The sequence below is a fragment of the Gorilla gorilla genome, chromosome 2 (assembly GCF_029281585.2).
Source record: "Gorilla gorilla gorilla isolate KB3781 chromosome 2, NHGRI_mGorGor1-v2.1_pri, whole genome shotgun sequence".
Lineage (NCBI taxonomy): Eukaryota > Metazoa > Chordata > Mammalia > Primates > Hominidae > Gorilla > Gorilla gorilla.
Window position 1 is genome coordinate 74,860,327 of NC_086017.1, and position 13,486 is coordinate 74,873,812.

Genomic DNA, 13,486 nt, shown 5'->3' on the forward strand with positions numbered 1-13,486 from the left:
CCAGATTTTTGACCCCTGCATATTTCAAGAAAAATCTAACTTTGATTCATTCACAGTTAGTTAAATTATTTCATCTAATTGCCTCTTTTTTTGTAAATCAAAACCTTCTTTCACTGACACAGGAAGTCATATTTTGTCAAAACTAGATGAACATGAACCCAGAGAGACTTGAATTCTATTGTAACCTCAAAAACCACAAAAATGGAAGGAATTTGGGAAGTCAAATGTGTCCCTGTGCCTTGTCTATAGGGTCTAACATTTTGTTCATCTTGTGAAGATTTGTGTGTTTCCAGTTTCACCCCCGCCATAGTTCTTGGTACAGGCACGTGACACGATGGGGAGATTCCCACTTTAGAAGGCAGTTTTCACAGTAACCCCCTTTAGCCTTTGAGTTTCTAATGTAACCTTTGAAAACAGCTGGTCCAAATTCCATCTTGTCCCAGACCCACACACACCTCCTCTGCATTATGTTCAATTCGAAGACAAAGGAAGTTCAGGGAGGAACACTGAGCAAGATGTGATTTGGCCAAGTAATTATAGCCACTTTGCAAGCAGCCACCCGGAATGCAGATTTTATTAGCTTTTATTTTACTTATTTCTTAGAAAAGCCTTTTAAATGACTTATACATCTATATACATTTATACTTTTTTTTTCAAAGCTGAGATGGAAGGCTTAACCCTCCTGCATACTGTCTGACCCACGAAAATAAACCCTTGACATTTATGAATGATACCTCCTCATGACCAATTAATCCCCATGCACAAAGACTACTACAGTCCTTAATTCTCCCCAATGAAGTATAACATTTAATAAATAATTTGCCTGACAGCTTCTAACTTTGAAGGAGAATTGTATATAAGCAATATAACGTAAGAGAAAAGAAATCTAGCTCTAAATCTGGAGTCAGACAACCTTAGGTTTAGATCTTAGCTCTTTCAGCTATAAATTATTGACCTCAGTTTTCTCATCTGAAAAGCAGAGCTAAGTAATAGAAATGTACACTTCAGAGTTACTTTGAGGCTCAAATATTTTAAAGGCAGGTAAAATACTTAGTAGAGTCCCTGGCATAGTCCCACATTTGAAAGCTATGAGAAAGATATTTCCATGCACTCCTAGTAGGAATACAAATTAGTATAACCACTTTGGGAAATGGTACAAAAATATTGATTGAATTTTAAAGCTTGTGTATTTCAAGACCTAGCAAGTCCACTTCTGTTTTTACTATTTACACCAGAGAAACACTTGCACCCAAGGAGACATATACAAAATACTCAGAACAATGTGTTTTTTAACAGTGAGAGACTGGAAACACCCAAAGAGTTCTTTCGCTTTTAAGTAGGAGAGGCTAATTCCTGTAAGAAATGCCCTTACATATTTCAACAGGTTAACAATTTGAAGTGGAGATTCATGGGTAGCCTTCAATGTGGTGATTCAGTGACCCAGCTTTCTGTGGCTCTGCTCTTCCTAGGACCTTGGAAACTTCTGCTAGATCCTTTCATCTAGTTAGCACATGGAGGACGAGAAAGGATGTGGAAAATTTCATGAAGTTTCAACAGATTGGGCCTGGGAGTGCCATATATCACTTCTGTCCACAGCCCATTGGCTAGAACACACTAATTCGGGCATAGTTAATCATGATGTAGTCTAGATGCAGGTTCAGGGACATAGGGAACCAGGGCTTTGATGAACAACATCTCAGTTCTGACACAAATACAAGATTAAAATAATGAGATAGGTCTATGTTTACTAGCAAATGGGCCTTCCAGGACATATTCTGTGAAAAACTAAGCAGGTGACATGTCATAGGATGGTTTCCTGGGAAGCCGACTATGAGATGGAAGTTACTGTTCTGGAAGTACGTTAGGAAAATTCTTGGCATCAGCATCTAAGGAAGCAGGATTGGCCAAAGGGAGAAGCTGAGTTATGATGTGGGCTCCACAGCAACCTCAGCCACCCCACAGGCAGCTGTGAGGCTAGGAAGATCTTTCTGAGTTAACCCAGTTTTGGCCAACATGGCAAGACATTTATAGTCTTACAATGAGCTTGCATGGGAACTAGTACATTGGTACCAAATGGAACTGGATCAGCCACTGACCATTGCCTGTCTCTGCAGGGGTGAGCCTGAGGGTGAGGGGGCTATTGCGGCAGAAGTGGTCCAAGAAGGGGCTGAGAGATGCAGACAGTCTGCTGGAAGTGCTGCCTGATGAGGCAATGAGTCCTTCACTGAAGGGAGATTAGGGCAATGCATAACAGTGTCACCCCACACAGCTAAACTATGTAGGTAGGCTATTATTACTGTAAAAACAAAAGAATATGCTTATTTTCTCTGACTAAATTTCTATGTAAATTCATAGAAAAAACCTGGATAAAAAGCTGGACATTTTGTATAATAATAAGTAGATATCAGAGTGATGCGGCTCCTTTTGAGTAAGGAGGCAGATCTGAGAGATTGAGGGTAAATTCAAAAGAAACTTCAACCATATCTGCAACTTTTAATATTTTTGAAGAAAGTGAATTGCTATTTTGCTTACCTATATGAATTTAATAAAACTATTGAAGTGGGTTTATTGTACAAGTATGTATGATAAGAACATTAACCCAGACAATATTCTACGTGTGGCAGGACCTTCCGTTGCAGAAGCATCACATAAAAATAGCTTTTATTTATTTGAAGATTGATCAACTTTCCTTCTTTCTTCTTCCTCTCACAGATTTTTGGCCAATTCACTGCTCACTAACATCTCCATCAAAGGGTAACTGGGTTGGGGCACCGGGTGTGGGAAGGAGAGGAAGGAAACGAGAATCGGCAGTTTCCATTACCTGCTAGCAACGCTGGTAAATAGGTTTAGTAGGGGGAACTGTTGAAAATCAGTTATTCAGATTATCTGAGCCTGTCAACCATGCATGTTACACCCTCCTCCCATTAGCATAGACTCAGGAGAATTGGCCTTAATTGCATTTGCAGTGATAGTGACTGAAACAAGATTGTTTAATGATTATGTGGCTCCTTAAACTGATTTTTTTCTTTCATTTGGCACATCCCAACAGAACACTTTGAGGAAAAAGGCATTTTCTACTTTATTCTCACCTATTAAACATCTACACATCTTTCAGGATAATGGATAGTCTAGATAGACCAAAGACAACTTCTTTGAATTTGAAAAAATATATTTTATCTTTTATTTTGGTCTGGCAATAGAACAGTTTATTTGGGATATCCAGGTAGCAATAAAAAATATAATATAATCAATAAGAGACATTCAAATATTTGAATGTCACTCAATATTTGAGTAAATATTTGTTGAATTTAGAGGATTTAAGAGCAGAGTTATAATACTGGCATCATAAAAAAATCTTCTAGGTTTTAACTGTAAAAACACCGAGTTTTAACCAAACAATTCCAGCCAATTCAATTTGAATCTTTTTTTTTCCTGGAATTAAAATGCTGTGTTGAAAAGAAGCTTGGAATAAAATTTGAAAGACTAGGATTCTAATTCAGATCACCACTTTACTTAGTGATTTTGAGACAAATTTCAGATTCTGACTCAGTTTGTTCAGCTACAGATGATTGTATGAGGAAAAACCCTACATTTAATGTTTTACACATATTTTTATATTTATAATTTTTACCCCAACACTGATATTAATGAGCTGTATCGTAGAAGGCTTTCACTGGTAGCAAATGGAACTGGATCTTGACCCAATCATATACTGGTTATTTGATGTTAGTGAAACTAAGTGGCCTCTCCAAGATTCTACTTCCTTATTTGTAGCATGAGGTCACATATAATTAATTCATATATCACTGGATTGCCGTGAAGGTGAAAATGATAAAGTACATAACATCATGCCTGAGACATAGCAATCCCATAATAAAAGGGAGTTATCCTCAAATTTTAGCTATCCCACTAACAAAATACACTCTGTTTTTCTCCTTTTCTAAGGAAAAACACACATTGTAAAGTAAGAATTCTTCAAAGACAACTTGAAGACGTCTGGGAATTCTGAAGCCTGAAAATTCCATGAGTTCATAGCAGTGTTCACTAATTCCACTGATCTAAAGACAAAAAGGAGAGTCAACTGCGTGCCCAAACTCATTTCTGATGATTTCTTCCATCCTACCTTTTCTGCCTCTCTGGGGGTGGTTATGCCTGTGAAAAACATTGAAGCTGTCGGGAACAGAGTCGGCTTTCAAGATTGGAATGTCAAAGTAGAGTCTTCTTTTCCTCAGACCAGAAGGGGCTTGGTTGGGTAAGAGTTTCCAGATCTAAATGGAGACAGGACTGGGATATAGGAGCTTGTATGGATAAACAGCACAAACACCTTGGGTAAGTGATACACAAAGAGAGATCAAAATAGGGTAGGAACACGATCCTAAAGCTATGTGAGATACGAAGCCAACAGACCCTGTCTACAGGCTGATATGTATTGCAACCAGAGGCCACCTACACTCAAGAAAATTCTAAATGATGTGATAGGTCGTGGATACTTTCTTGTAAAAATGATCGATATTTTTTTCTTATAGGGATAAAGCTTAAAAGCATGGTATGTATCTCCATTAGGAAATATGAAGTGAGTTGGTGTATTCCAGGTAGGTTAGACTGAGATAATTATAAAACTGGGCTGATTTTACATAGAGAAGAACTTGATTCCTAAAAGTGCTGAAGGACAAGATGGGGACAGTTATTGAAGTGTTCAGGTGCTGTCCTTTGTAGTCTGTAGCCTATTAAAATAATACACAACTGAACACAGACCCAAGGAAAGGGGTTCTACTCATCGCTAGAATGTAAACTCTAAGAAGACAAGGATTTTGTCTGCTTCATTTACTACTGTATTCCCAGCTCCTAAAAGAGTGTCCATCACTTAGTATCTGTTGCTAAGTACCTGTTGAATTAATTAACCAGTGGTGAGACTTTGGAAAGCAGCTAGTCCATCTGTAAGACTGTTTTCTCATCTGTGAGATGAGTCAGTTAGATTAGATGTTTTCTAAGCTTATTCTAGTTTTAAAATTGTATGTTGCTATAAGAAATGATAAATGAAAAATGTCCATTCCTTTTTCATCTCCATCACCCATCTCACATCTTCCTTCAGTGCCTATGTGATCTGTTTGAGTATAACCAGGTGTAGAAAAGTACTAAGTGATATGAGATGACTTCAGTAGTCCAGGGACTCTTTATTCCCCCCTCTGTAAAGAGTCATTTGCTTAATTTAATGTACATTATAAAAACAGAATTCGTTTCTCAATTTCATTTATAGTCATATTATAGTCTACTTTTCACATAAATTTAAGGTACAAGGAAGTCAACTTAAAGAAAATATTTTAAGTAAATTATAATGCAAGTTCTACACAGATGTAGCACAAACCACAATGGTAGGACACAAGCAATTGCTATTTGAGAAACAGGCCTCTTTGTCAGTACTTACGGCACGTATCTTAAAACCCGACTTTCACTAGTGCTCTCAAAGGAACTAAGTCACAATTCAAGTGACCATACCATTTAGCTGAGGGCCCTTTATTCCTGTTTATGGTAAAATAATTGCCTTAGTTGTACTTCTAAAAAATATACTTTTTCTGCTTCTGACCGTAATGGGCTAGCTGCCATTAAAGAGACCATCTATCATAAACGATTAGAGAACTGGATAGAATATATGAAGCCACTGTTTTTGGACAATAGGCAGCACAAAACTATGATCCTCGAGAAAAAGGAAGGAAATGAGGTGATGCCTATAATTGCCCTGATTTTTTGCCTGGAGATACTGTCTGAACTGCTACTCTGGAAAGGAAAACTCAGGTGAAACATGGGGCCTCACTAAGTAGAGGAGACAGGGATCAATATTGGGAAAGCTGAAATGACTGGACTTTGTAGGGCAGAATATGGGGAAGGAAGGAGCTATGTAGGGAAAGAGCTCAAGAAACACGCACAAAGGGGTCAGGTGCGGTGGCTCACGCCTGTAATCCCAGCATTTTGGGAGGCCGAGGTGGGGGGGTTACTTGAGGCTAGGAGTTCAAGACCAGCCTGACCAACCTGGTGAAACTCTGTCTCTACTAAAAATACAAAAATTAACCGGGCATGGCCGGATGTGGTGGCTCCTGCCTGTAATCCCAGCACTTTGGGAGGCCGAAGCAGGTGGATCACAAGATCAGGAATTCGAGACCAGCCTGACCAACGTGGTGAAACCCCTTCTCTACTAAAAATACAAATATTAGCTGGGCGTGGTGGTGCATGCCTGTTAATTCTAGCTACTCAGGAGGCTGAGGCAGGAGAATCGCTTGAACCCAGAAGGCGGAGGTTGCAGTGAGCCAAGACTGCTCCACTACACTCCAGCCTGAGAGACAGAGCAAAACTCCATCTCAAAAAAAAAAAAAAAAAAAATTAGTCAGGCATGGTGGCAGGCACCTGTAATCCCAGCTACTCATAGGCTGAGGCACAAGAATCACTTGAACCCAGGTGGCAGAAGTCACAGTGAGTGAAGATCGCACCACTGCATTTCCAGCCTGAGTGACAAAGTGAGACTCTGTCTCAAAAATAAAAATAAAAATAAAAGAATATGCAAAGGATGTTCTTGAGTTTTTGGCTGATTATGAAACTATATAGGGTAAGACTCCACAAGTGAAAGAACAGTACTTGGAAAGACAATTATTGAAGAACTATAAACTGAACAACTACCAGATCTCCTCCTGAACTGAAATATATTCAAGTTCCAGCCAAAGTCAAGACACACAATTGAATTCATGCATCATTTAGTAGAGACCCCAAAATATTCATGCCTCAGTAGTAATGCAAAATTGTCCCTACAATAAAAACTACAGTAGCTCCCCCTTATCCACAGTCTTACTTCCTGGAGCTTCAGTTACCCACAGTCAACTTCAGTCCAAAAATATTCAATGGAAAATCTCAGAAATAAGCAATTCATAAATTTTAAATTGTACACTGTTCTGAGTAGCATAACGAAATTTCAAGCCATCCCACTCTGTCCCACCCAGAACATGAATCATCCCTTTGTCCAGTATATGCTACCCTCCCATTGGTCACTTAGGTTATCAGAATGACTGTGGCAGTATCGCAGTGCTTATACACAAGTAACCCTTGTTTCATTTAATAACAGCCCCCACATGCAAGAATAGCGATGCTGGCAATTTGGATAAGCCAAAGAGAAGCCACAAAGTACTTCCTTTAAGTAAAAATGTGAAAGTTCTTGACTTAATAAGGAAAAAAAAGTCGTGCTGAGGCAGCCGAGATCTACAGTAAGAACACATCTTCTATCCTGGGAATTGTGAAGAAGGAAAAAGATATTCGCTAGTTTTGCTGTTGCACCTCAAACTGCAAAAGTTACCACCACAGTTCATGCAAAGTGCTTAGTTAAGATGGAAAAGGAGTTACATTTGTGGGTGCAAGACATGAACAGAGAGGCATTCCAATCAATAGCAATCAGGTTCAGGGGGTACTGTCCTCAGTTTCAGGCATCCACAGGGGGTCTTGGAAAGTATTCCCCATGGGGGGGGGGGGGAAGCTACTGTACTCCATACTTGTTTTAATAAAACTTTTTAGAAATCTCAAAAAGATTAAGCTAATCTACATGAAATTTAAATGCTTGCTAGAACAAAGCACAATGCTCTTTAAAGGAGCAAAACTAAATCCAGACAATCAATACTGTAACACAATGTTTAGCAACATGCAATAAAAAAATTACTAGACACACAAGAAATTAAAAAAAATTTACTTTCCATGACCAGGAGAAAAATGCATCAACAGAAAGAGACCCAGAAGTGAGAGAGATGATAAAATTAGTGGACAAGGACTTTCAAACAGCTATCAGTAGTTTAAGTATGTGTATAAAAACATAAATGCAATGAGAGAAATGCGAACTGTAAAAAAGAACCTAGTGAAACTTCTAAAGCAGAAAAATATAATATCTGAAGTGAAAAAATTCACTAGATAGTTGCAATAACCATTTGATATTGCAGAAGAAAAAGGTCAGTGAGCTTGAATAGAACAGAGAGGAAAGTATAGTCTTTTCAACCATTAGTGCTGTAACAATCAGACTGTATTGAAAAAGACTAACTTTGGTTCCTACCCCTTACCACACGCAAAAAGTAAACTAGACAAAGATTGTGGAACTAAATGTAAAAGCTAAAACAATAAAATTTTATGGCCTGGCCATAATGGATTTCTTAGACCATAAAAAGTACTAACCAAAAAAGACCAAATTGTTAGATTTCCTCAAAAGCAAAAACTTTTGCTACTGACAAAGCACCATTAAAAAATAAGTCAAGTCAAAGATTGAAAGAAAATATTCACAATGCACATCATAGAGTTGTATCTGGACTATAAGAAGAACTTTTATGACTCAATAATAAAAAGACAACCACGTTTTTAAGAGGAGCAAAAGATTTGAACATACATTTCACAGAAGAATATAAGGGTGAGTAAACACTAAAAGATACTTAACATCATAGTCACCATAGAAACGCAATTTTAAACCACAATGAGATACCATTACACACCTACTAAAATAGCTAAAATGTAAAAAGGCAGATATTACCAAGATTTGGAGAGGATTTAGGAGTACTGGAAATGTCATACATGGGTAGTGAGAGTGTAAAATAGTATAAACATCTTAGAACACAATTTGGTAGTTTCTTATAAAGTTAAAGACATGCTTATCATATAACTCACCAACCCCTATTCTAGGTATCAGCCCAAGAAAAATAAAAAACGTATGTCTGCTACACAGACTGCTTGTCTACCTATGTATGAACACTTGTTGAACACAATGTGAATGAATCTCAAAAATATTTTGCTGAGTAAAAGTGCCCAATCCCCAAAAAGTACACATCATATGACTCAATTTGTTTGAAGATCTAAAATAGGTAAATCTAGTCTTTATTGATACAAAATATAATGGCAGCTGGGGTTAGGGTGGGAGGTTGCCTGGGCAGAAACAGAAGATAATATTTTAGTGAATTGGGAATTTTATGTGTCTTGATTTTGGTGATCATTATACATATGTATGCATATATCAAAACTTAAACTGGACACTTAAAATACATTGATTTTGTCTCATGTAAATTATACTTCAATAAAGTTAATAAGGTCTGCATATTTATACCCTTCTAGGGAAAAGATACTACAGACTTCCACCCACACATCTTTCATGTCACGCATGTTTTCAGTTTTTCTTTTCAGATTTGTGTTACGCTGTCTGTCCTTTCCTACTCCTAGTTTCAGCCCCACTACCACCACCATGCTTCATGACCATCTCAGACAAACATAATTAGTGACAGTTGTCATGACAGTGAATAACCTCAGAGGTACAAAAAGAAAACTGCACAGACTGTTCCCAATCAGGTGGCAAACCTGTGAAAAGTTTGTAGCATACGAATTGAGATCTACGAATCTATCTATAATCTTCTCACATTAATGCCATGATGCTTCATTTAATTTTTGCTTACACAGATCTCTAACAACTCTATATTTTTCTTCTGAATAAAAACTAAGAATGTTTTCCCAAGTCTATGCATCCGAATGTCATGGGTGCATGGGTGAAGGAAGGCAGAAAGAAACTTGGAATAAGATTGAACAGCTGTAGTCATACTTTCATTATTTGAAAGCTTTTTGGACCAAAGATAATACACTGTGGGTTTTGTTGCCAAAAACGTCAGATTTTTGGTTCCAGCTCATGATCCAGAAGCTGAAAGTGTGTCAGCCTGGTAATAGTATCCAACAATAATTCAGTTCTATAGTCTTTGTAGAATGATGGACAAAATGAATGTCAACAACATTAAGCAGCCAGAAACCAAAGGTACCTTGTGACCTAGCGGCAAGGAATAAGAGAATCTTAACAGATGTAGTTTATAGCATTACTGTTGATGAAGTTAGTAACCTTTAGCAAGGAGTCATAGAATCGATAGCAGCCTGGCAGTTTGCAGCTGCAGAAATTTATGTGGGAATTGACCAGGAAGTAAGGTGCAAGAGGAGTTGGCAGAATATTTAAACCAGATGAAAAAATTTTAGGTTAATTATAAAGTGTCCAAAATGTGGAATTAGAATGATTTCTTCAATTTCCTACAAAATGGACCAATGTTTATGAAAGCATCCCAAATGTAAAGAATTATACATTGATAAATGTACAGAAAGAACATTTGGGTGTTTATACTGTGGCATTGAAATGCCGAATGAGAAAATACATTTCAGAAATTCAGTGCATGCACTTACATTTATCAGTGCACCCTCTCTTTCTCTGCTTAGATTTATGGTGTTATTATTGAGATTCATATAATACGGCCTACTCAATTGGACAATTGGAATATTGTTATACAGAGTTAATCAACAGACTCTGTATAAGTGATAAGGCCTCAGAGAAGAAGAATATTAGAGCTCAACTCCAGCACAATGAGTCGTTAACACCCTTGGGAATGTATAGCTGTTAAACAAAACAAGCAGACCATATTGCCCTGTGAATTCAAAGGGATCTAATGGGAATTTCAGAGTAAATTTATTTTAAGGTGTGTAGGAAGCCTAATCATTTAAAGTGCTTTTTCTGTTCCGAAGCAATTCATCGCACCACATCTTTTCATTTAGTACTGATCAGTTTCCTTAAAAGATTAGGAGGTGAAAGGATGCACTCCAAAAAGAGTGATCCTTCTTAATATTTTGCATTTAAAACTCCTTTCACAGCCTTCTACGAATCTGTATTAGCTCTCCTGTCACAACTTAATGTATATCTTTTGGCCTCAGAAAATTTGGGGGTGTTTAGGATGTTTATGTTTTATACTAGTAAAACCTATCTAGAAACAAGCAAAGTGCTCACCAAAAATAGAAGGTACCATCAAAGTGACAAAATAATCAGGTAATTGTGGGCAACTTAGATGCTCAAGTCAGCAGGAGACACGTTTATATCCTCAAACCTTGTATACTGCTGTTCAAAATATTCATTTAAAAAGTGATGGTAAATAAATCCAACTTTTTATAACTTTTTGCTGTTTACTCCCTCACGAGTGTGTCAACTTGAAGTCAGTGATTAATTTTGGAGTCAAGGTCCAAATGCAATTGGACCTGCCTGTAGAAATAACAGTAATATTTCATAGAAGTCTTTCTCACTTTTCACTGTCATATTTAGAAACCCCAAATAGAACACCGCATTAAAACTAAATGAAACTGCAAATGACTTTTATGAAAGAGGATAACATTTTTAGCAGTGACTTTTTTGACTTGGCAAGACTGGGAGTTTGAATACTGTGCTGTGTACACTAGCTCTTTCCATGACACCAACTCTTGTTAGCTGCCTACATTTGTCCCGGTAATAACAGCAACCGCAACTACAACTAACGTTTATTTCTTGTTGTCAATGTTGACATGGATATGGAGAAAAGGTTACACATATACATTGCTGGTGGGAATGTAAATTAGTTCAACCTCTATGGAAAACAGTATGGAGATTTCTCAAAGAACTAAAAATAGAACTACTATTTGATGCAGCAATCCCACTACTGGGTATCTACCCAAACGTAAAGAAATTATTATATCAAAAAGACACCTGTACTTGTATGTTCATCACAGCATTATTTATAATAGCAAACAACCTATGTGTTCATCAATGGTTGACTAGATAAAGAAAATAGGGTATGTATGTGTGTGTGTGTGTGTATATATATGTACATACATACACACATACCCTATTTTATGTGATATGAATATATATAAAATAGAATACTATGCAACCATAAAAAAGAATGAAATCCTGCTCTTTGTAGCAACATAGATGGTGCTGGAGGCCATTATCCTAAGTGAACTAACTCAGAAACAGAAAACCAAATACCGCATGTTCTCACTTATAAATAGGAGCTAAACAATGAGTACCTATGGACATAAAGATGGAAATAATAAACACTGGGGACTCCAAAAGTGAGGAAGGTTAGGGGTGAGGGTTGAAAAAATACCTACCTGGTACAATATTCACTATTTGGCTAATGGATACACTAGAAACCCAATCCCCACCAATATGCAATATACTCATGTAACAAACAAGCACATGTACCGCCTGCATCCAAAATGTTAAAAAAAAAAAAAAAGAAAAGAATAAAATTGACTGTTGTCTCTGTTCAAATCACTATTCTAAGTCCTTTCCGTGTAACCCGCTGAGTTCTCTGAATAATCCTACTCATTAGTTATTTCCATTTCTATTTTGCAGTTGAAGAAACCCAAGCACAAAGAATAACTTGTCCAAGATCACAGAGTTTAGGAAGTAAGGAAACAGGGCTTTGAGCTTTGCATAAAGTGATGACCCATAAATGCAAATGGAATACAACAGGAGTGGGTCCATAAAGTCCCACCCAGAGAATGCCCTTCTGCCAAAAATTTTCGGATTGAAACAGCAAAAACCTAAGCAACTGATAGTCAGGTATGGTATTTTTCGATGTCCAACTATAGAACTGAAAAGATATTTTCTATGGTTAGTCTACATGAATTTCTGTTAAAGAAGGAACAAATGCCAAACGTAGGGCAGGGTACTGTTTGACAGTAAAGAAGGAAACTTTAGAATTGCTTTCTGGTGGTATCACTTATTGCTTATTGTTCTCCACCAAAAAGCAACTTTTAAAAATCAGCAATGATTTAAGACTGTGGCTTGCTAAAGAGGACAGATTTTTCTCGTCTATTATTCTGGAGCGGGGGCAGAGTGGATGTTTGCTTAGCAGGCAGAGAGCTCAGTACTTTACATGTGGCATGGCATGGTAGATAAGGTTAGGAATTATGTCTTTTTTTGTTTGTTTTTTAACAGATTTGGAACCTAGGCTCAAAATGTGCTAAAGGTCACATAGCTACTAGGTGCTAAAGTGATGATTCAAATCCCTGGTTTATCTGACTACAACAGCTCTTGCTCCTTCCATGATCCTACCGTTGCAATCCCACCATAGAAATCCTAAATACAAATAAGGACAGATATCACTGTCCAAAATGAGTTTCCATTGTCGGTTTATATGTTGAGATCGACATTTTGGCTTTGAAAAAGAAAATTACTGGTTAGTGTTTCACCCGATTTCAACCTCTCTTTCAGCTTCCACATGAGATGATTCCCTTAAAATTGTAATGCTTTCAAACAAACCAAATCTAGAGATATTAGATTAGCTACATTTTCCAAACAAACAAGGTGTAGGAAGGGTGGGAAAATAACCTGACCTTGTTCTTGAGATCAGAAATGCTTAAAAGCATGTGTTAAAAGCCCGAGGGAGAAATATTCAGTATTTTTCACGAGTTCAGTTCAGGCTCCATCACCTAATCATTTTCTTATCGCCAAATATTACATATTTACACAGGTGGTTCTCTGATTTAATTGTTTGAAAGCAGTCACTGGAAGCAAAGCTATGTGACTCAGCTTTGGTGATGTACTCCAGCTGGAGTCTGACAGGTAAATAATTACCACTAATCAAAGCCTAGATGAATTCAGTTTCTTCAAAGTCAGATGGGTGAGAAGGGGACAGGGATT

General features: G+C 37.3%; 1 long non-coding RNA gene across 7 annotated transcripts in view; it reads left to right on the forward strand.

Annotated features, from left to right (window-relative positions):
• Positions 1-13,486, forward strand: part of LOC115933979 (uncharacterized) — a 355,939-nt gene that overhangs the window by 328,150 nt on the left and 14,303 nt on the right. For 6 of the 7 annotated variants that reach the window (XR_010132862.1, XR_010132860.1, XR_010132861.1 and 3 more), the window contains one exon: positions 3,946-12,178. This is a non-coding gene — a long non-coding RNA (uncharacterized lncRNA). The other variant, XR_010132864.1, reaches the window with a different exon arrangement.